The sequence below is a fragment of the Muntiacus reevesi genome, chromosome X (assembly GCF_963930625.1).
Source record: "Muntiacus reevesi chromosome X, mMunRee1.1, whole genome shotgun sequence".
NCBI classification, from domain to species: Eukaryota; Metazoa; Chordata; class Mammalia; order Artiodactyla; family Cervidae; genus Muntiacus; species Muntiacus reevesi.
Window position 1 is genome coordinate 35,984,402 of NC_089271.1, and position 20,926 is coordinate 36,005,327.

Consider the following 20,926-nt stretch of genomic DNA (forward strand, 5'->3'; position numbering starts at 1 on the left):
ATCTTTTACTGTATGACTTTTTAGGACTCTTACTATGTATTTGAAATATATATTTTAAACTATATATTTGAAATCTCCAGAAAACAAACACAACACGTGCGTATGTCACATTTATTTGACTATGGAACCCTTTTCCAAGGGACATTTCACTGAATTAACAACTGGTCTTATTTATGGCAATGACAAACAATTCTCTTCCATATAATAGGACAACTAATACATGAAGACGATAACTGACTTCCCTTAAGGCTTCTCTTTTCTAGGATAAACATGTCTCATTTCTTCATCTGTTGGTGATATATCAGAAAAATACATAGGAGTCCCTGTACCATCTTTATCACATTAAATGCTGTATTCTACACTGAGTGTGGTCTGACAAGTACAAAACTAATCATGGCTATCAGTTTCCATGTTTTTAAACACACTAGATATGTCAATTGTGCTTCCCTGGTAGCTCAGCTGGTAACGAATCCACCTGCAATGCAGGAGACCCCAGTTTGATTCCTGGGTCGGGAGATCTGCCATGGAAGGGATAGACTGCCCACTCCAGTATTCTTGGGCTTCCCTGGTGGCTCAGCTGGTAAAGAATCCACCTGCAATGCGGGAGACCTGGGTTCGATCCCTGGGTTGGGAAGATCCCCTGGAGAAGGGAAAGGCTGCCCACTCCAGTATTCTGGCCTGGTAAATTCAGTCCATGGGGTCGCAAAGAGTCAGACATGACCGAACAACTTTCACTTTCAGATATGTCAATGAAGTCTAAGGCTTCCTTGGCTTTTGGGGACAGTTTTCTTGAAAATAAACTGATCAATAATACTGTATTTTAAGCTTTTAAGAGGGAAAACCCCTAAATTCTCCTAAGGGAAAATCTTACATGCTGTCTACATTGAAAAATGTGTCAAGGAAAGCAGCTGACTCCTAAAATCAGAATGCAGGCTAATTCAGAAGATCACACAACTATAAGGTAATGTACAGCAGGACACAGCCCTTCTAATTCCAGCCTAACCAAATTACCAAGAGCATTCTACAAACATCTCCTGTGTATTTCTTGTACTGGGAGGCAACGTGATATAATACTGAGAACTCTAGATGCAATAACCTGGCAAGTAGGTTTTTATCTCACTTGCCAAATGTGGTCAGTTAGAAGTTATCACTTGGAATAAGAATCTGACCAGTACAAAAGATACTGTTACAGATTAGTTGTGTCCTGGGAAAGATTGAAGACAAAAAGGAGAAGGGGTGAGAGAGGATGAGATGGCTGAGTGGCATCACTGGCTCAATGGACAGGAAGGAGTCTGAGCAACTCCAGGAGATAGCAGAGGACAGGGAAGCCTGGCGTGCTGCAGTCCATGGGGTCGCAAAGAGTTGGACACAACTGAGTGACTGAACAACAGCAACACGTCTGCCGTATATTAGGGAACAGGAAATTGTGGCAGAGTATTTGCCAGTCCTAATCAAAGTAATCTGGAAATCTAATGGGTGAAATCAGAATTGGGATCCTTTCTATGGGAAAACAAAATAAGGGAAAGGTGGCATCTTGGACCTATAGGGTAAGATCAGACTATTTCTTCCTAAAACGCTGGGCAAGCTCCATGATGCAGGGGCTTGTGTTTGGACTTAATGTTGGAAACTAAAGTTGATTACTTTCCTCTACCTCCTTCTCATCAAAATGTGTGAGGTACCCCAGAGCTGTCCAGAATCGTGTATATGCCTTCATCAGAGATGACATAATATGACAAGTATACAGACTGTAAATCTACTCTGAGAACACAACACTGAGGTGGTATTCAAACATATTCTTTTCTCATTAAAATACATAAGGAAAAACCTAAGCTGTTTTCTCTCGATTCAGTTAGGGAACATCCTAAGGAAAATATTTCAACTCTAAGACTGATATACCACCATAAAATAAGTATATTAATTAAAAAATAGCTACTTTTTCATAATTTCAAAATGGATAGCTCTCACCCATGCTTTCTCTTCAGAGGAAAACAATAAGTGAAATAAGATGATTTCTCAAGTAACTCCCTAAATTACTCCCTTAAACCAAAATACATAGTCATGTTGCATATTTTTAACACTGCAGGATACCAAAACTGATATTTTAATGTCAAAAATCTTTATCTAGGTAAAATCATGTCCATATATTTGCTGAAAAACAGCAGATGGCAGGGCCTGAAAGTTAACAGCTCATGTGGAAAATCTCCACTCCACTTATCTAATCAGTTCTCTCTTCTTGGGTCTGAATTTACTCAAAAGCCATTATTTAAAGTGGCAAATGTTTACATTTTTCTTTTAAGTGAGCAAAATTTTTTTCTTTAGGACGTGTTTACTGAACACAGACTATGTACAATGAGATCATGACAAGCCACAAAGATAACAGGAAATGGCCTTTGCTCTCAAGGTTCTTTGGTGCATATAATGAAGATAAGAGATACAAACAGTTCTAATGGAAGATGAACCAGATATATGCTGTTTGAAGTTGGCAGGCATATTCCTACTGGGTAGGTGTGTTGGTGGATGGGAGAGAGGCCTGGAGAAGGACAAGTGAAAAGTGTATTAGAGCTGGCCTTTTAGGGACATGAAAAGATGGTGAGGAAAGATACCCTACGAAAACAAAAAAAGTGAGTGAGGGCCTAGAATCAAATAAACCTAGGGCCATAAATGAGGAATAATGAGCTTGCCAGTAGGGCCAGAGTTCACCATTCAAAAAAGTAAGAGAGGGAAATGGAACTTGAAATGGCTTCATAGCCATGTCATGAGGCACTGAATGTTAGGTTAAAATATTTAAACTATTTGATAGCATTCAAGATTTTAGACCGATAATTCACGGAGAAAAACCTAGAAAAATGTGTATGTACAACAGATTTAGGGGTAGGATGAGGAGAAAATGGAAGAATAAAGACCAGGAAAAAGGCTACTTACATTAGACCAGGTTAAGAAATGATAAGATCATGCTTCAGAATGGTGCCAAAAGGAAGGGAAAGGGACAGATGTGAAATTTAGGGTTAATATAACCCAACATATCAATATAACTCAATGTGTGATGCCTTTGGCCACTACACCTATCATGTACCTTATTCCTCAGTCAAACCAAATCTTGTCATTCTCCATATAGGCTTTTTCATGCCTCCATAGCTCTATACCTAATATTTCCCCTGCCAGGCAAACTCCTATTCTATTCAGATGTGAAGTGAAAGTGTTAGTCACTCAGTTGTATCCAACTCTTTGCAACCCCGTGGACTGTAGCCCATCAGTCTCCTCTGTCTATGGGATTCTCTAGGCAAGAATACTGGAGTGGGTAGCCTTTCCTTTCTCCAGGGGATCTTCCCGACCAATAGTCGGACACAACTGAGTGACTAACACACACCATTCAACTGTAACATCCTCTAAAAATGCTCCCCAGGTTCTACTTCCCACATCATTAGACATAGCTGCTATAAAGTCTCAGTATTTAGGTAGAATTCAATTATAGCAATTAAATAAACTATATTGTAATTTTATTAGAAGTTTTAGTATGCCTATCTGATTCCCTCTCAAGACTTGAGGACGGGTCCCACGTATTATTGATATTTTGATCCAACCTCTGTTTTTCATAATGCCTAGTAAAGATTTTGGTATAGAACAGGATTCAATAATGGGGGAATAAAGGAAAATGCGGAACGGGAGAAACTTGAAATCTGAATGACTAGAAACTGGGAAGCCGTGGGCCATGCCTCCAATTATGAAGCAGCAGCACAAAGTTAACATATGATTGTGAAACCAACGTGTGTACAGCAAAGTTTCTAGTTAGCCGGCACTTGAACGTCCTTTTTGCAAAAGCAAGCACTTTTTGAAATCTGTACAAGAGTTCTATTTGGGCTCCACTTGGAGCATATGTTTTGTTGCTGTTCTGAAAGAAACACTGATTTGCCCCAATAGTTATGTAGCAGGAGAGCAGCTGGACACCTACTGATGTGGGAAGAGGGCAGAGCCAGTTCCTGGCAAGGGACTAGCAGCTTGGCTTCCCCAGGTGCCACAGCGAATTCATGACAGATGTGTGGGATAGTATACATTTGGGGAAAAATTCATTGATACATAACGTCGGTTGGATACCACACTAACTATGAGCTGAAGGTCATTCAGTTTCATTATTAGGTAGTTCTACACAGAAGGTGGATTTTGGCTGTGATTAAAAAAAAAGAAAACAACCAAACAGGTGCTGTGTCTGAGAAGAAATGAGAATGTTTGAGAAGTTTTGTGATCCTCAAAAGGTACACACATCCAGTTAGTAAGTAACTGCATGGCTATTTAAGAGAAATATCAAAACAAAGTGTGAGTTTTTTTGTTTCCTAATGCACATAAGTTCAGTTCAGTCGCTCAGTCATGTCCGACTCTTTGCGACCCCATGGACTGCAGCACGCCAGGCTTACCTGTCCATCACCAACTCCTGGAGCTTACTCAAACTCATGTCCATTAAGTCAGTGATGCTGTCCAACCATCTCATCCTCTGCTGTCCCCTTCTCCTCCCACCCTCAATCTTTCCCAGCATCAGGGTCTTTTCCAATGACTCAGTTTCTTCACATCATGTGGCCAAAGTCCTGGAGTTTCAGCTTCAGCATCAGTCCTTCCAATGAACACCCAGGACTCATCTCCTTTAGGATGGACTGGTTGGATCTCCTTGCAGTCCAAGGGACTCTCAAGAGTCTTCTCCAACACCACAGTTCAAAAGCATCAATTCTTTGGTACTCACCTTTCTTTATAGTCCAACTCTTAACATCCATAAATGACCACTGGAAAAACCATAAATTTGACTAAACGGACCTTTGTTGGCAAAGTAATGTTCCTACTTTTTAATATGCTGTCTAGGTTGGTTATAGCTTTTCTTCCAAGGAGCATAAACATAACTAATGCACATAAAAGTTACGTTTATACTATACTATAGACTATTAAGTATGCAATAGCACTGTATCTTTAAAAAGTAATGTACATACTGTAATTAGAAAATACTTCATTGCTAAAAATGCTAACTACCACCTGACAACACAGGGTTGCCAAAAACCTTCAATTTGTAAAAATCGCAATATTTGACGAGTGCATTAATAAGAGGTATGTCTGTATTATTTAAGAGGTGACCAAGCTCTCAAGATATAAATACCTATTAAGTTGTTTAGACCTGATTACTTAATAAATGGAACTATTAGGCATTTCTTTTGGCCTATGGCTACTATGAAAAAGTCACTGCAATAACTAAGAGTACCTTAAACTCAGCAAGTTTGGGAACCTCTGACCTAGGGGTTCTGAAGACTGATTGGGTCCTGCCATTGTGCTCCCAATCCATCTGGCACATCAAGTTTCAATGGGCTGCGAAGTTCCTCCTCTGAGAAAGCAAACTGAGATCCATTTTGGAACTTGAAAGTTGGTGACACCTGGCACGTGGGCTAGTTACTGTGGCCCTGATAAAAATTAGCAGGAAAAGAATCCAGTGTAGTCCCCTCCCCATCCAGTCCCACCTCCCTCAGCTAGCTGCTCCAGTTTTGTCAGCTTGTCTGGGGAAGAGGCCAGGGAGATGAAAACTGAAACACAGGGTCACTAGGTAGGCGAAACACTGGGCAATCAGGTTTCCTGTGTTATGGAGCGAGCAGAGGGGAGGGAAGTGCTGGGTCAAAAAGTATTCTCCTCTTTCCCAAGTGCTGCTGGTAATTACTACCAGCCCAGCCAGGGCAAACCTATGCCTCAGTTCATGAAGTGGCTCCTCTACTTTCCTTGGAATTGTATCAGAAAGCCTGGTTTGGGTGCCCTGGTTTCAATGTAAGACTATATGCCAGCAACAACATGAAGAGCAAGAGAAAAGGGAGACTTCCTACAAATGCACCTAGCATCCCATTATCTTTCTTCGATGCAGGAGGCAGGATGTACTCCTCTATTTGTGGGAGAAGGTGAGCTTCACAGCCTACTACTCCTTCATCTTCATCACTCCTCACAGGATGTACTCCTCTAGGCTTCGGGTGCAACCCTAGAGCTCCTGCATGTCCCACGGGAACAGGGCTGGTAAGGGAAGGAAGGAAGACATTCTCATATTTTCAAGGGCTGTGGTTAATTTGAGTAATGAATGTGATCTCATTGGTATCCCAAGTTTGTTCAATCAGCTACACATTTACAAAGTAAGAAAGAGGTATTAAAGCAAACAGCTATGTGAGAAAAGCTGAAACCCTAAACTTCCCTTCCTCATCTGTAAAACTGGAATAACAGCACCAACCTCAGTTATAAATGAGGTATTGGACATAAAGTGCTTTGCTCAGAGCCTGGCAAAAACTGGAGCTCAATAAACAAGAGTATGATTTGTTGTCACTGTCCTGGTAGCAGTTATTTCATTTAAGGAAAAACAAGAGATTTATTACCAAGATGATTTAAAAAAATACACTTAGAAAAGAAAGAATAATCGATCAAGGATAGGATTAACTTGCAGTGAGTCTGTATGTTTGACTCCAGGGATGCCTGGAAGTCTGGTCCCCTTGGTCAAATTTGGGATGAAATGTACAAGCTTTATAAAATGCTGTTTAAAGTCCCTGGAGAAACTCTGTACTAGCCTGTCTAGTTTATTGAAAAATGTATAGATTGATGGTTTCCACTGATGGCATGCCTAATTTCAGCTATATGACCATTAAATATCAAAGATTCTCAGTAAACTTTTCCTCTGGCTCCCCTGAGACCAAGGTTACCTTGCATGTATCTTGACTGTTCACAATGAGAAGACAAAGCAACAATAAAGGTATGGTGCAGCAGGAGAGAGATGGCTCCTAAGCCCATTTTTGACTTCATCCAAATCCAGGATAGGGTGCAGTGTGGTGTGTGCATTAGTCGTTCAGTCATGTCCGACTCTTTGCGACCCTATGGACCATAGCCCCGCCAGACTCCTCTGTCCATGGGATTTCCCAGGTAAGAAAACTAGAGTGGGTTGCCATTCCCTCCTCCAGGGATCTTCCTGACCCAGGGATTGAACCCACGTTTCCTGCATTGGCAGGTGGATTCTTTACCACTGAGCCACCAGGGTAACCCATACCTTTAATAATGAGAATCTCATGGGTCCTTTCAATTAGTTACTGTCAAATAGTGGCTACTTTGATGATTCATAAATATTCTGAGGATATCATGAGATTTAAAATTTTGGGGGCTTCCCTGGTGGCTCATTGGTAAGGAATCTGACTGCCTGGGCAGGAGACATGGATCCCTGATCTGTGACGATCCCACAGGCCATGGAGCAACTAAGCCCATGTGCCACAACTAGCGAGCTAGTGCTCTCTAGAGTCTGGGAACCACAACTGCTAAGCCTGTGTGCCCTAGAACCCACGCTCTGCAACAACAGAAGCCACTGCAATGAGAAGCCCGTGCACCACAACTAGGGAGTAGTCCCTGATCTCCATAACTAGAGAAAAGTCTGTGAAGCAACGAAGCCCCAGCACAGCCAAAAATAAATAAGTGAATACATAAATATAATTATTTTCAAAAATTTCAGAAATTCTTCAGAATATAAATGATGGACTATCTCTGGTCCTTATTTAAGAAGGACTTGATTTTATAAGAAACTCTTAAGGAAGTATCCTTTACCATACCTTACATGCTTACTTTTATTAACTTCAATTTTGGTCAAATGTGTGCTGATAAGTCTGTCATCATGAGAATTTTAACAAAAGATCACAAAGAAGCTCTTAAGGAGGATTGAGAATTGAAAATCATACACATGGGAGGGGAGGAGCTAAGATGGCGGAGGAAGAGGATGGGGAGACCACTTTCTCCCCCCAAAATTCATCGAAAGATCATTTGAATGCTGAGCAAACTCCACAAAACAACTTCTGATCACTAGCAGAGGACATCAGGCACCCAGAAAAGCAGCCCATTGTCTTCAAAAGGAAGTAGGACAAAATATAAAAGATAAAAAGAAAGACAAGAGAGTTAGGGATGGAAATCCATCCTGGGAAGGGAGTCCTAACAGAAGAAGTTTCCAAACACCAGGAAACCCTCTCACTGGTGGGTCTGGGGCAAGTTTTCGAATCTCAGAGGGCAACCTAACCAGGAGGAAAAATAAATAAAACCCACAGATTACATGCCTAAAAGCAACTCCCAGCAGAAAAGTACCCCAGATGCTAGCATTCGCCACCAGCAAGTGGGGGCTGAATGGAGAGGAGCGGGGGACATTGCTTAGGGTAAAGGACCCGGCCCGAAGGCCCTGAGGGCAATTGGAGGGAGCTAACGCGAGATAGCAACCTAAACTGTGGGATCACAAGAGAGAATTACCCTGCAAAAAGCCCTAACCCAAGGCACTGCCAGCCTGTTCACAGAACAAAGGACTGAGCAATACCAGAGAAGAGCTAGCCGGCTGTGGACCGGCCCCCGGGGGAGGCAGGAGGCAGGGGGGAGGGGAAAGGGGCAAACTCGGCCCCAGAGAGGGCATCCCCTACCAAACTGCAAACAGGCTTCCAGTTTCTAACCAAAGACTTCCTGAGATTCTGGATGGTTGACATCTGCCGGGAGGGTCACAGCCAGAGATCAGCTCCCCAGAAGAGACACAAGGTGCACCGAACCTGCCTGCGCACCTGGAAACTGAGGCTGGGACCGGGGAGGGGGGAAGGCGCACTGCACCTGAAGAGAGTGCGCTTGTCAAACTCCTGGCTGCCTGAGCTGCTCGAACCGGGGAAGGCACAAAACGCAGGCCCGACCAAGCCTGTGCCTTTGTGGAATACCCGAAAACTGGAACCGCACGCAACTCAGGGCCCGCTTCCTGGAGAGCAGCCTGGAGCCTGAGGAGTGTATACAGGGGAAAGCACACACCTGTGAGCGGGGGCAAACCCAGTGTGGCCGGAACACGGTGAGTGCTCCCCACACACGCCAGTGACATTTGTCTGCGGCACCCCTCCCTCCCCGCAGCATGACTGAGCAAGCGAACCTAAACAAGAGACCACCTCTGCCCGCTTGTATCAGGGCGGAAATTAGACACTGAAGAGACCTGCAAACAGAAGCCAAATAAACAAAGGGAACCGCTTTAGAAGTGACAGGTGCAACAGATTAAAATCCCTGGAGTTAACACCAACTACACTGGAAGGGGCCTATAGATAGCGAGAAGTGTAAGCTGGAACAAGGAGCTATCGGAAACTGAACTGAACCCACACTGCCCGCAACAGCTCCAGAGAAATTCCTAGATATATTTTTACTATTATTATTTTTTTTAATTAAAATTTTTTTTCTTTTTTTTTAAGTCCTCTATTACTCCTTAATTTTCATTTTTATAACCCACTATAACCTTGCAAAAAAAAAAGGGGGGGGGACCCTATTTTTAAAGGGAACTTCACATATATTTCTTAAATTTTTTGTTTTTTTTGATATTGTATTTTTAAGAGTCTAACCTCTACTCGAGATTTTTAATCTTTGTTTTTCAGTATTGGATATCAATTTTGGACATTTAAGAATCCAACCTTCAGTACCCATTTTTACTCAGGAGTGTAATTACTGGTTTGATCACTCTCTCCCCCTTTTGCCTCTCCTTTTTCTTCCCCAGATCACCTCTATTTCCTCCCTCCCCCTTCTCTTCTCAGTCTAAATCTGTGAATCTCTGTGAGTGTTCTGGGCTCCAGAGAACACTTAGGGAGCAGAGTACTGCCTAGATCTGTCTCTCTTCTCTTGAGTCCCCCTTTTTCTCCTCCTGCTCACCTCTATCTCCTTCCTCCCTCTCCTCTTCTTCATGTAACTCTGTGAACCTCTCTGGGTGATGCTCACTGTGGAGAATCCTTTCACCATTAGCCTAGAAGTTTGATTATCAGTGCTGTATGGAGGGAGAAGTCTTGAGGCTACTGGAAGAATAAGACTGAAATCCAGAGTCAGGAGGCTTAAGCCCACAACCTGAGAACAGCAGAGAACTCCTGACTACAGGATACATTAATTAATAAGAGATCACCCAAAAGCCTCCATGCCTACACTTAAACCAACCACCACCCAAGAGCGAATAAGTTCCAGAGCAAGACATACCATGCAAATTCTCCAGCATTGCAGGAACATAGCCCCGAGTGTCAATATACAGGCTGCCCAAAGTCACACCAAACCCATAGACCCATCTCAAACCTCACTACTGGACACTCCATTGCACTCCAGAGAGAAGAAATCCAGCTCCACCCACCAGAACACCGACGCAAGCTTCCCTATCCAGGAAACCTCGACAAGCGAAATATCCAGCCCCACACACTGGGAGAAACCTCCCCAATAGAAAGGAACCACAGACTACCAGAATACAGAAGGCCACCCCAAACACAGCAATCTAAATAAGATGAAAAGGCAGAGAAGTACCCAGCAGGTAAAGGAATATGAAAAATGCCCACCAAGTCAAACAACAGAGGAGGAGATAGGGAATCTACCTGAAAAAGAATTTAGAATAATGATAATAAAAATGATCCAAAATCTTGAAAACAAAATGGAGTTACAGGAAATCATACACCTGACAGAAATACATATTTTGAGAAGCATGAATGAGTAGCTATAACAAAATATCCTACATAATTTTCTACTGATATTTGGGTTATTTGATAGTTCAGGTAGCTATTCAATATCTGACATAATTGTTGTAGATATTAAGGATAGTAAGATATTATTTATGCAGAAGTCACTCAAACTCATAAACTTAAGAAACAAAACACGACCAAGGTGATGCATCAGAACTTCTGTTTTACCTATAAGGGAGCCCCAGCTCCCTTAGACTTAACAAGGATTAGTTTACTCATCCCTCATCCATGAGCCTGGCTGTAAGACTGGAAAGCTTCTTTCACACATTAAAGCTGAGAAGCAGAAGGGAGTAGGAGTGAGCTGAACCAGATCAACACACTGACAGCAACACGAAGGGAAAGTTGGTGGATCTGAAGAGGAAAGAGACAGGAGGCCCTTTGAGGTTATTTACAAGTTTACATGATCTTATTTTACTCAGAACACTTTGCAAAGTAGAGTGTTTGTCGTATCTCACAAGTAAGAAACTGCTGCTTAGAAAGGATGCTATCACTTGTGGCCAAGCTTCCTTTGTTGGTTTGGGGAGCACCACCTTCTTCAGTTGTTTTTCCCCTTCCTCTCATTATTCCCTCTCAGGAAAGGCTTTTTCTTCTGTCTCTTCCCTTAAAATAAATGTTAACGGGCCTGTCCTCTTCTCCTTCCCTCTTATTAGGTGACCTCATCCACTATCATGTTTAGCCATCACATATAAGGGACAGCTGCCAACTCTACAATGCACAGCCTGGCCCTGTCCAAGGAGCACCTGAAGATACACAGACCTCCTGCTAAAACTCTCATGTTCATCACCTGTGCCCAAGAAGCACAATGAGCAGTCCCAGACTGGCCGAGGCAGTCGGCAGGGGCACACCAGTAGGGAGGAGGCTGGTATTCAGCAGAGGGGCAAGACTGGCAAAAGTCACTGAAGCTCACAGGTGTGCAACTCCTAAATGCTCGGTATTATCTTCCAATATTTAGATTTTTGATTCTTATGCTCTTTTTATACATGGTCTTAATTTCATGTTGCTTCAATTCTTTGAAAGCAAGAGAAGCTTAAGATATGAATTTGAATGACACAAGAACCTTGTTATGCTACATAAGCCAAATATTATTAGTCTAAGTTTACCATTCACTGACTCACTCACTGATTTGTTCAAACATTTATTGAGCACTTTTTATGTGCCAGATGTTGGTGCAAGGCAATGGGCTTAACAATAAGACAAAGTCCCTCAAGGAGCTCACAGTCTAATGGTAAACTACTGAGTAAACTGAGGCACAGAGTGGTAAATACTTTACCTAATGAAGCAGAAATACTAGGTACTTGGAAAAGATTAACTAGAGCTGGAGAGAGGGCAGGATACCATTAGGTCATCATAAGTAAATCCCTTTGACTGAAGAGCAAGGCTACATGCAGAAACATATTACAGAATCTGCTTGCAAAAAAGGTTGAAATAGGGGTCTCCCCTGGTGGTCCAGTGGTTAAGACTTTGTCTTCCAATGCAGGGGTGTGTGTTCAATCCCTGGTTGAGGAGCTAAGACCACAGAACCAAAAATATAGAACAGAAACAATACCATAACAAATTCAATAGACTTTAACAATGGTCCACAGTAAACTTTTACAATTTTTTTAAAGGTTAAAATAGTTTTCAATTGTCACCATGAATTCACATCTTGTAAGGAATTATTAAGCCACGATCTGATGGCATTTCTACACTTGCCCCCAAAGCCTGGGGCATGCCACCAGTCTGCTCCAACACAATCAATCTGTAGGGACCTTGAAGTCCAATTTTAGCACTGGGAACTGTAGTGAAATACATTAAATAATTCCACAAACTTTAAAAATACAGCATATTTATGATAACTCTGTATATAAAATTTTGGAAAAAAACTCTTCTCTAACCCTCATTCAGAGGGTTCTAGTCAGTTATAAAGAACAGAGAAATTAGATAGTATGTCTGATACTTTCCACATAGACATTATTTTGGTTATACAAGGGTAAAAAGTCTCAGTTTGAAATACTTGATAAGCAATCTAAACATTATACAAATATACACAAAGACATCATGTCCAGATGCATGCATTAACCCGTATTAAGGCAGTTTCTCTTGTGATAGAAACACCTGATCCACGCAGCAAAGGGCAGAGTCCACAAACAGCTGTCCATCCAGCCTGCCCAACAGTTGGCAGTGATACTCTGTGTGATGGAGTAATTTCAGGAGGCAAGATGTCTATTTCACTGGCAAAAAAACAGGGAATAATTATTGTTTTAAAAAGTTATTTTCAAATGCAGAAACCGTAATTATCCAGTAATCTAAGTAGTGAACTGCTCAAAGTTACCCCTGGCCTTATTGTTGTAAGGGAGAATGAGAAAGCATCGGGGATGATTTATTCCTCTGAGAATCACCCACCCAGTGTAATTCACCCACCCAGATGTCCCCAAAGACTTAATACCTGGATCCTCACATGCCATTAGTTTTCACTTCAAGCAGTTCTTCACTCTGCTCTGGAGGATATTCTTCTTTCTCAGGGTGAGGGTGTCCTGGCTGTGTGCTTTCGGACGAAAAGGTTTCTACACCACCTGATGTTTCATCACTTGAGACATCCTGCTGCGTCGTTAGACATAAATAAACATTGATGGGCCCTTGGGTGCTCTTCATATATACTGCAACAGACTCATCGTTGGGATACAAAATATCAAAGCTGGTTTCCGCCGGAGCATTAATTGCAAACATAGTCTGTTCACGGAAGGCTTCAAGGCTATGAATATCTTGATATGACACATATGCTAGATCTTTGTTTTCTCTGTCCTCTATTAACTCAAACATCTGTTGAGAACAATCCTTAATTAATTCATCCAGAGCTGCTTCTTTCTCTGATAAGTCAAAAAGTTCCTCCTGCAGCTTTCTCTGTTCAGGCCCTATTTCCAAACAGCTAAGATCAGGTCCTATCCATTGAATCTGGTTCTTAGATTTTCTTTCAACTAGCTTGATTCCACTTAAGACACTGATGACGTCATACACTCTTCGTTTTCGTACGCCCAGTGCTTCTGTAGCTTTATTTAAGTCAAGAACACCTCCAGGACTAGATCTGAGAAGTGCCATAAATCTTCGAGTTAAACGAGACAGGGACGCATAACATCGAGGTATCTTCATTTTGGGGCCTTTTTTCATGGACACCTGTTGCGCACTATCTTCCAAATTAAAGCTTACTTTTAATCCGCGCGGGTCCTGCATGCGAGTGGAGTCTTTGGATTCACCGCACACCGTCTTCTCCTCCACCTGGTCCACATGCAAGCTGCGTGCCTCCCAGGCAGGCTGCTGCTGACTCATGCTGCCCGGCTGGCCCTCACCTCGCACTGCACGAGCTCTCCCGCCTTCTCCTGCTCAAGTCGGGCACTGCTTCCAACACACTGGTCCCGCGGGACAAGCACGAACCTGGCCCCTGTTGTGATGAGATGCTCAACGTGGCTAGGCCGGCCCTCAGACTGGTGCACCGCTGCCCCACGCCCCTGGGAGCTGGAACGCTCGCGGAAAGAAAGCACGCTGATCTATGGCACTCAGAACACGAGTCCCGCCATCTTTACTCATGCGCAGTGCGCTGCCTCTAGTGCGCATGCCCACTGCGGCTGGCACGTTCCGCTGCGGCTGGCACGTTCCCCTGCACGCAGCACAGTGTTTTAAGTTTGTTTTGTTTTTGTTTTTTTTAATAAAAAAGATCAGCCTGAGCTTTGTGGCTCAGCTGGTAAAGAATCCGCCTACAATGCGGGAGACCTGGGTTCAATCCCTGAGTTGGGAAGAGACCCTGGAGAGAGGAATCTGGCTACCCACTCCAGTATTCTGGCCTGGAGAATTCTATGGACTGTATAGTCCATAGGGTCGCAAAGAGTCGGACATGACTGAGCGACTTTCACTTTCAGCAATCTGCAACATGCGTTTATTCAAATAGAAAGTTTGTTCCTAGTCGGTGTTGTGTAAATGTTGGTGTGCCACAGACTGAAACTATAAGGAGTCCGCATACTAAGAGGTTATTTTTTCTCTTTTTTAAATAAATCTAATATCTTGTTTAGTTGTGAATTTCTCATAAAAGACTGTGCAAGATGCTAAGTTATCCATTTATTTGAGCCTTCTGTTGTTAGTCATATGAAAACTGCCTTTTGAGACTCTCTGGTTGAAGTCCGAAAAAGCCAGTATCTGTTCACTGCTTTCACCAACCCTGTATTGAGACACATGAAAATTCAGGCAGAGTATGGTAGTGAGGAAAGATTCTAAATTTGTAGTCAGGTATGCAAATTTCTGTCCAGCTCTGGCACTAAACTGGCTACATGATTCTGCATTTGTTGCCAAATTTATCTGAGCCTGTCTCCTAATTTGTTAACCTAAGGTTTATATGTATATTAGTTCTTAGGTCTTTTCAGTTGTAACTGTGAAATTTTATACTTGGAAAGATTTTTGTTAAGTGGGAGTAGTGTATCGCATTCAAATTCTTTGGGGATATGAATATATTATTTTTCAGCCAAGCAACCACCATCCCCCAAACCAACAATAAAAACAAAGAAGCAAAAATCAACAAGATACCCTCCCCATCAAATCCTGTGCTCAAACTTATAGACTATGAATAAAATCTTATAAAATATCACACTCATATTTCCTTGCTTCTAAAACTTTTGATACCATCATTCAGTCAGTTGTGTGTACATGCAATGCCTTCAAGTTTTTTCTGCTAAAATGGGTATAAATAGGCATTTCTTATCGCAAATGGATGGACACAACTTTCCTTAGAACAACTAAGTCTCACTAGAATTCTCAAGTGACATCTCACTTCCTAAAAACCAAAATTATGCAAAATAAAAACCAAAAACTTATAAATAATCTATAAGACAGAAAAACCAGAGAGCGTAAAAAAAAAATTTGTAGCTTTTTCATAGTGGAAATTAGTTACATAATTCACAAAAGAAACTCGAAATATATGATTGCAAATAAATATTTATCCATACCAATATATAAAGAATTACTCAAAATAGCAAATGCAAGGTCAATTATCATCTATAAAATGTGCAAGATATCTATAAAAATTCTTACCTTTTTTATTAAGTTAGAGATTTGTTGTTATTTTGTGATCAATAAATAGTCCTTAGTCATTGGTTATGACATTAAAAAAAAAAAAGATCTTATTTGACTGTTGGTGGGAATGTAAATTGATACAGCCACTATGAAAGACAGATGGAGATTCCTTGAAAAAACTAGGAATAAAACTACCATGTGCTCGGGCCTGATGCACTGGGAAGACCCAGAGGAATCGGGTGGAGAGAGAGGTGGGACGGGGGATCGGGATGGGGAATACATGTAAATCCATGGCTGATTCATGTCAATGTATGACAAAAACCACTACAATACTGTAAAGTAATTAGCCTCCAACTAATAAAAATAAATGGAAAAAAAATAAATTAAAATATAATCAAGTTAAAAAAAAAAAACTACCATGTGACCCAGCAATCCCACTACTAGTCATATACTCTGAGGAAACCACAATTGAAAAAGACACATGCACCCCAATGTTCACTGCAGCATTATTTACAATAGCTAGGACGTGGAAGAGATCTAGATGTCCATTGACAGATGAATGGATAAAGAAACTGTGGTACATATATACAATGGAATATTACTCATCCATAAAAAGGAATGCATTTGAGTCAGTTCTAATGAGGTTGATGAAACTAGAGCCTATTACACACAGTGAAGTAAGTCAGAAAGAGAAAAACAAACACTGTATATTAATGCATATATGTGGACTCTAGAAAGAAGATACTGTTGAACCTATTTGCAGGACAACGATGGAGACAGTCCATGGGGTCACAAAGAGTTGGACATGACTGAGTGACTGAACTGAACTAATGGAGACAGACATAGAGAACAGACTTATGGACACAGGGGTGGGGGGGTAGAGAGGGTAGGATGTATGCAGAAAGTAGCATGGAAACATACACATTACCATAGGTAAATCAGATAGCTGATGGGAATTTGCTATGTGACTCAGGGGGCTCAACCCAGGATTCTGTGACAACCTAGAGGGGTGGGATAGGGAGGGAGGTTCAAGACGGAGGGGACACAGGTATACCTATGGCTGATTCATGCTGATGTTTGGCAGCAACCAACACAATTTTGTAGAGCAATTACCCTTCAATTAAAAAGAAATTTCAATATTAAAAAAAAAGATCCTATTTGGATCATCTTCCTATTACTGAAAAAAAGAATGTTGCTCAGTCATGTCCGACTCTTTGCGACGCCATGGACTATACAGTCCAGGGAATTCTCTAGGCCAGAATACTGGAGTGGGTAGCCTTTCCCTTCTCCAGGGGATCTTCCCAACCCAGGGATCAAACTCAGGTCTCCCACATTGCAGGCGGGTTCTTTACCAGCTGAGCCACAAGGGAAGCCCTCCTATTACTTAGGGAGGTGGGAAAAAGATTATTTCTCACATGTACTTCACCACTGTAACCTATCTGTGGAAATTAAAAGGCTATTTTTTTTCATAGAAGGAAAGTTTATAATTCAGAATTTGTTGTACAGTGGTGCTCATGTGCCCATACAGGTTGTCACAAACTTACAACTTAGTTAGAATGGCATGTAGTAGGCATTTTCACAGGAATTAGGAAGTGGAAACCCACTCAGGAACTGAGACATTTAAAATATTATTTAATGTTATAGGACTGAACTAGAGAGAGTGGGGGCATCTCAGGGTTTGAGAGAAGTAACTGTTATATCTTTAATATCCTGAACCTGCTTCTTAAGGACAATGTAGTGGTTATGATCCCTATCTAAGACTTCAAAAAAAGACATCTTTGTGCTATCAGAGGTATGCAATGAAATGCCAGATAATAACAGGCAGGTTTCCAGGAATAAGTGTGGAGAAAAAGCCAGAAACTGATTTCTATAAGACTGAAGACAAAAGAGATAGTGTATGTCTATAACATCAATAGATCCCTTCCCCCATGAGGAGGGATCTACTACTAATTCAATATGGTTTACTTAAAAGCCGAATTTTACATCATATATTCAGATGTCTCATGTCTAATGATTTTATGCTTTGTAAGGAATAATTAGATACAGAGAAATTATCTAATAGGTTCTCCCACAAGGGAAGGTAAAAAGTCAAATTTTCTTTGAAGGAGTTTTACAATAACTCCTTATCAAAAAGAATACTTCATGAAATGGTAGATGACAGCAATCAAGTTACTAGCAATTACAACAATTGCTTAAATGTATGGTACTCTAGCATGATATTTATGAACGAGAGTTGTGCCTTACCCACAGGAAGCAAACAAATATGGGGTTAGAAAATGATCTAATTTGCACAACATTAAGCACACAATCCGGTAGAATCATGAAAACAGGGGAATTCCCAAGATAGGTATTTCCCATCACTAGTGCCTCAACTCTCATCAACAAGATCATTTGTCTTAGAGTTTATAGTTGCTACAACCACAAAACTTTGTTTTTAGTTTATGAATCCGATTTACACTGATTCTGGTTACACTAGATCTGTCCCATTTGGAAGATTACAGAAACAACTCTAACAATCACCATTAAATGGGCTGGGGTGGGGCAGGGTAAAGCATGTAGTGAGACTCAGCAAACATGAAACATAGCTTTAAATATATAATTATGTTACAGTGAATGCTTTATACTCTGTCAACATAGACAGTATGGTATTATCTATGGGCTAGTTAACTGTAATCTAGATGTTAGGAGTGAATGATTGTCCTAATAGAATACATACTACATTTAATCAAAAAGTCTCATATCAGAGATGGTTGTTCAGAGAACATGCAAAGCTAGTAGTCAGCTATCTGTCTGTTATGCACAACAGCAGAGCAGAATGGATTTCAGAAACGGAATCTCACTGACAAATTAGTGCTTTTATTAATTAGCACACAGATTTCAGAAAGGACTTTTCCCTGGTGAAATCAATGTTGTTTATATGTGAATTTGTTCTAGAAGTGGTGTTGATAGAATTCAAACTTCCGCTCGTTCTACCTGAAGGGGAGAGGAACACTCACCAGTATTCCCTCTTCTTTCCCTTCTCTCCTAGTGGCTCCTCAGGGACCCCTGTAGAAAACCTGGGGCTCCTCTGAGCACACCAAAACCACGGATCCATCTTAATCCCTTCATTTTGCTGACAAGAAAAGGGACATCCAGGCTAAATGACTTATCCAAGGACTCAGCTGCTTGATTCTAGGACCAGCACTACATCTTGGTTTCTAGAGCCATAATGGAAGCCAATTTCGCATACTAAGATATGGGGAGTCCTTCTGGCTTATACATGATTAAATTGAAAGTTTATGCTAACTAAAACAGCCTGTTTGTGGCCTATCAAACAAACACTCTACATCTGCCTTGATCCTTAAAGAAAACTGTGCATTGACCAGAAGTAAAAAAAAATCTATAAAAATAAATGACCCAATCAAAAAATGGGCCAAAGAACTAAACAGACATTTCTCCAAAGAAGACATACAGATGGCTAACAAACACATGAAAAGATGCTCAACATCACTCATTATTAGAGAAATGCAAATCAAAACCACAATGAGGTACCATTACACGCCAGTCAGGATGGCTGCTATCCAAAAGTCTACAAGCAATAATTGCTGGAGAGGGTGTGGAGAAAAGGGAACCCTCTTACACTGTTGGTGGGAATGCAAACTAGTACAGCCACTATGGAGAACAGTGTGGAGATTTCTTAAAAAACTGGAAATAGAACTGCCATATGACCCAGCAATCCCACTTCTGGGCATACACACTGAGGAAACCAGATCTGAAAGAGACACATGCACCCCAACGTTCATCGCAGCACTGTTTATAATAGCCAGGACATGGAAGCAACCTAGATGCCCATCAGCAGACGAATGGATAAGGAAGCTGTGGTACATATACACCATGGAATATTACTCGGCCATTAAAAAGAATTCATGTGAATCAGTTCTAATGAGATGGATGAAACTGGAGCCCATTATACAGAGTGAAGTAAGCCAGAAAGATAAAGAACATTACAGTATACTAACACATATATACGGAATTTAGAAAGATGGTAATGATAACCCTATATGCAAAACAGAAAAAGAGACACAGATGTACAGAACAGACTTCTGGACTCTGTGGGAGAAGGCGAGGGTGGAATGTTTTGAAAGAACAGCATCGAAACATGTATATTATCAAGGGTGAAACAGATCACCAGCCCAGGTTGGATGCATGAGACAAGTCCTCGGGGCTGGTATAGTGGGAAGACCCAGAGGGATGGGGTGGGGAGGGAAGTGGGAGGGGGGATCGGGATGGGGAATACATGTAAATCCATGGCTGATTCATGTCAATGTGTTGCAAAAACCACTACAATATTGTAAAGTAATTAGCCTCCAACTAATAAAAATAAATGGAAAAAAAAGTCTATGTTAAAAATAAACATTAAATTCCGCCCTTCCTGGGCTGCCAATGGTGGTGCTCCTTCAATGACAAGACGCCCTTCCCAGGTAGCAAGGCTATACTGACTCCTGTGTACATGGTGATTTGTTATTGTTGTTTCAAAATCTTGACTTCTTGTCAAGACAAAAAACAAAAACGGTATTTTTTGTTCTGACAAGATACAAAACTGTGCTGTGGAGGAGATGGCGATCCACTCCAGTATTCTTGCCTGGAGAATCCCATGGATAGAGGAGCCTGGCAGGCTACAGTTCATGGGGTAGCAAAAGAGTTGGGCATGACTGAGCAACTAAACAACCATCCCCACACACAGTAGAGTGAGCTGCTAAAAACAAACCTCAGCATCTAACTTTCCTCCTGCAAATTCTTCAGTGGCTTCCAGCTGCTTTTGGAAGAATGTCCTAAATCTAAAGACCTTTCATAAATCAGCCTCTACCTTGCATCACCCCCTCTTCATTCCCTGTGTCCCAGTCACACTGGCTGGCTTTCTGTTTATTAAGTATCTTCCTGCTTCAGAGCCGGCACACAGGCTGTTCTCTCTGCTTGCGACACTTTTCCATTTCCCACTGTGCTAATCTTAAGTGTTTCTTCTTCACAGAGAACTTTTCTGGTTTCTCCATCTAGGTCAAGACTTTCTGTTCAGTCTTCTCTGAGCACCAGGCCCATTTCAGAGCACTTACTACAACAGTAATGTAAAAATTACAGATGTTAATTGGCTAGAGGGCTGCTAGACTGTAAGCTCATGAGGGCAGGTGTCGTACCCATCTTGTTCACTGCTGTATTCCCAGTACTGAGCACACAGTTGCTACTCAATAAATTTTGATTGAATGGAAAAAAAAACTGTGCTGAAAACTACAGTGTAACTTCTCCAGCATAAGTTCCTCAGAGTAATCTGAGACACTGTCTCCTGGGCTATAGTCCTCGTGTCTCCTGGGCTATAGTCCTCGTGTACTGAGCAC

General features: G+C 41.5%; 1 protein-coding gene and 1 pseudogene across 1 annotated transcript in view; both read right to left on the reverse strand.

The window, feature by feature from the left end:
- Positions 1–20,926, reverse strand: part of PRRG1 (proline rich and Gla domain 1) — a 144,925-nt gene that overhangs the window by 62,134 nt on the left and 61,865 nt on the right. The window lies entirely within an intron of this gene.
- Positions 11,665–20,926, reverse strand: part of LOC136153742 (transcription factor E2F6 pseudogene) — a 71,096-nt pseudogene continuing 61,834 nt past the window's right edge.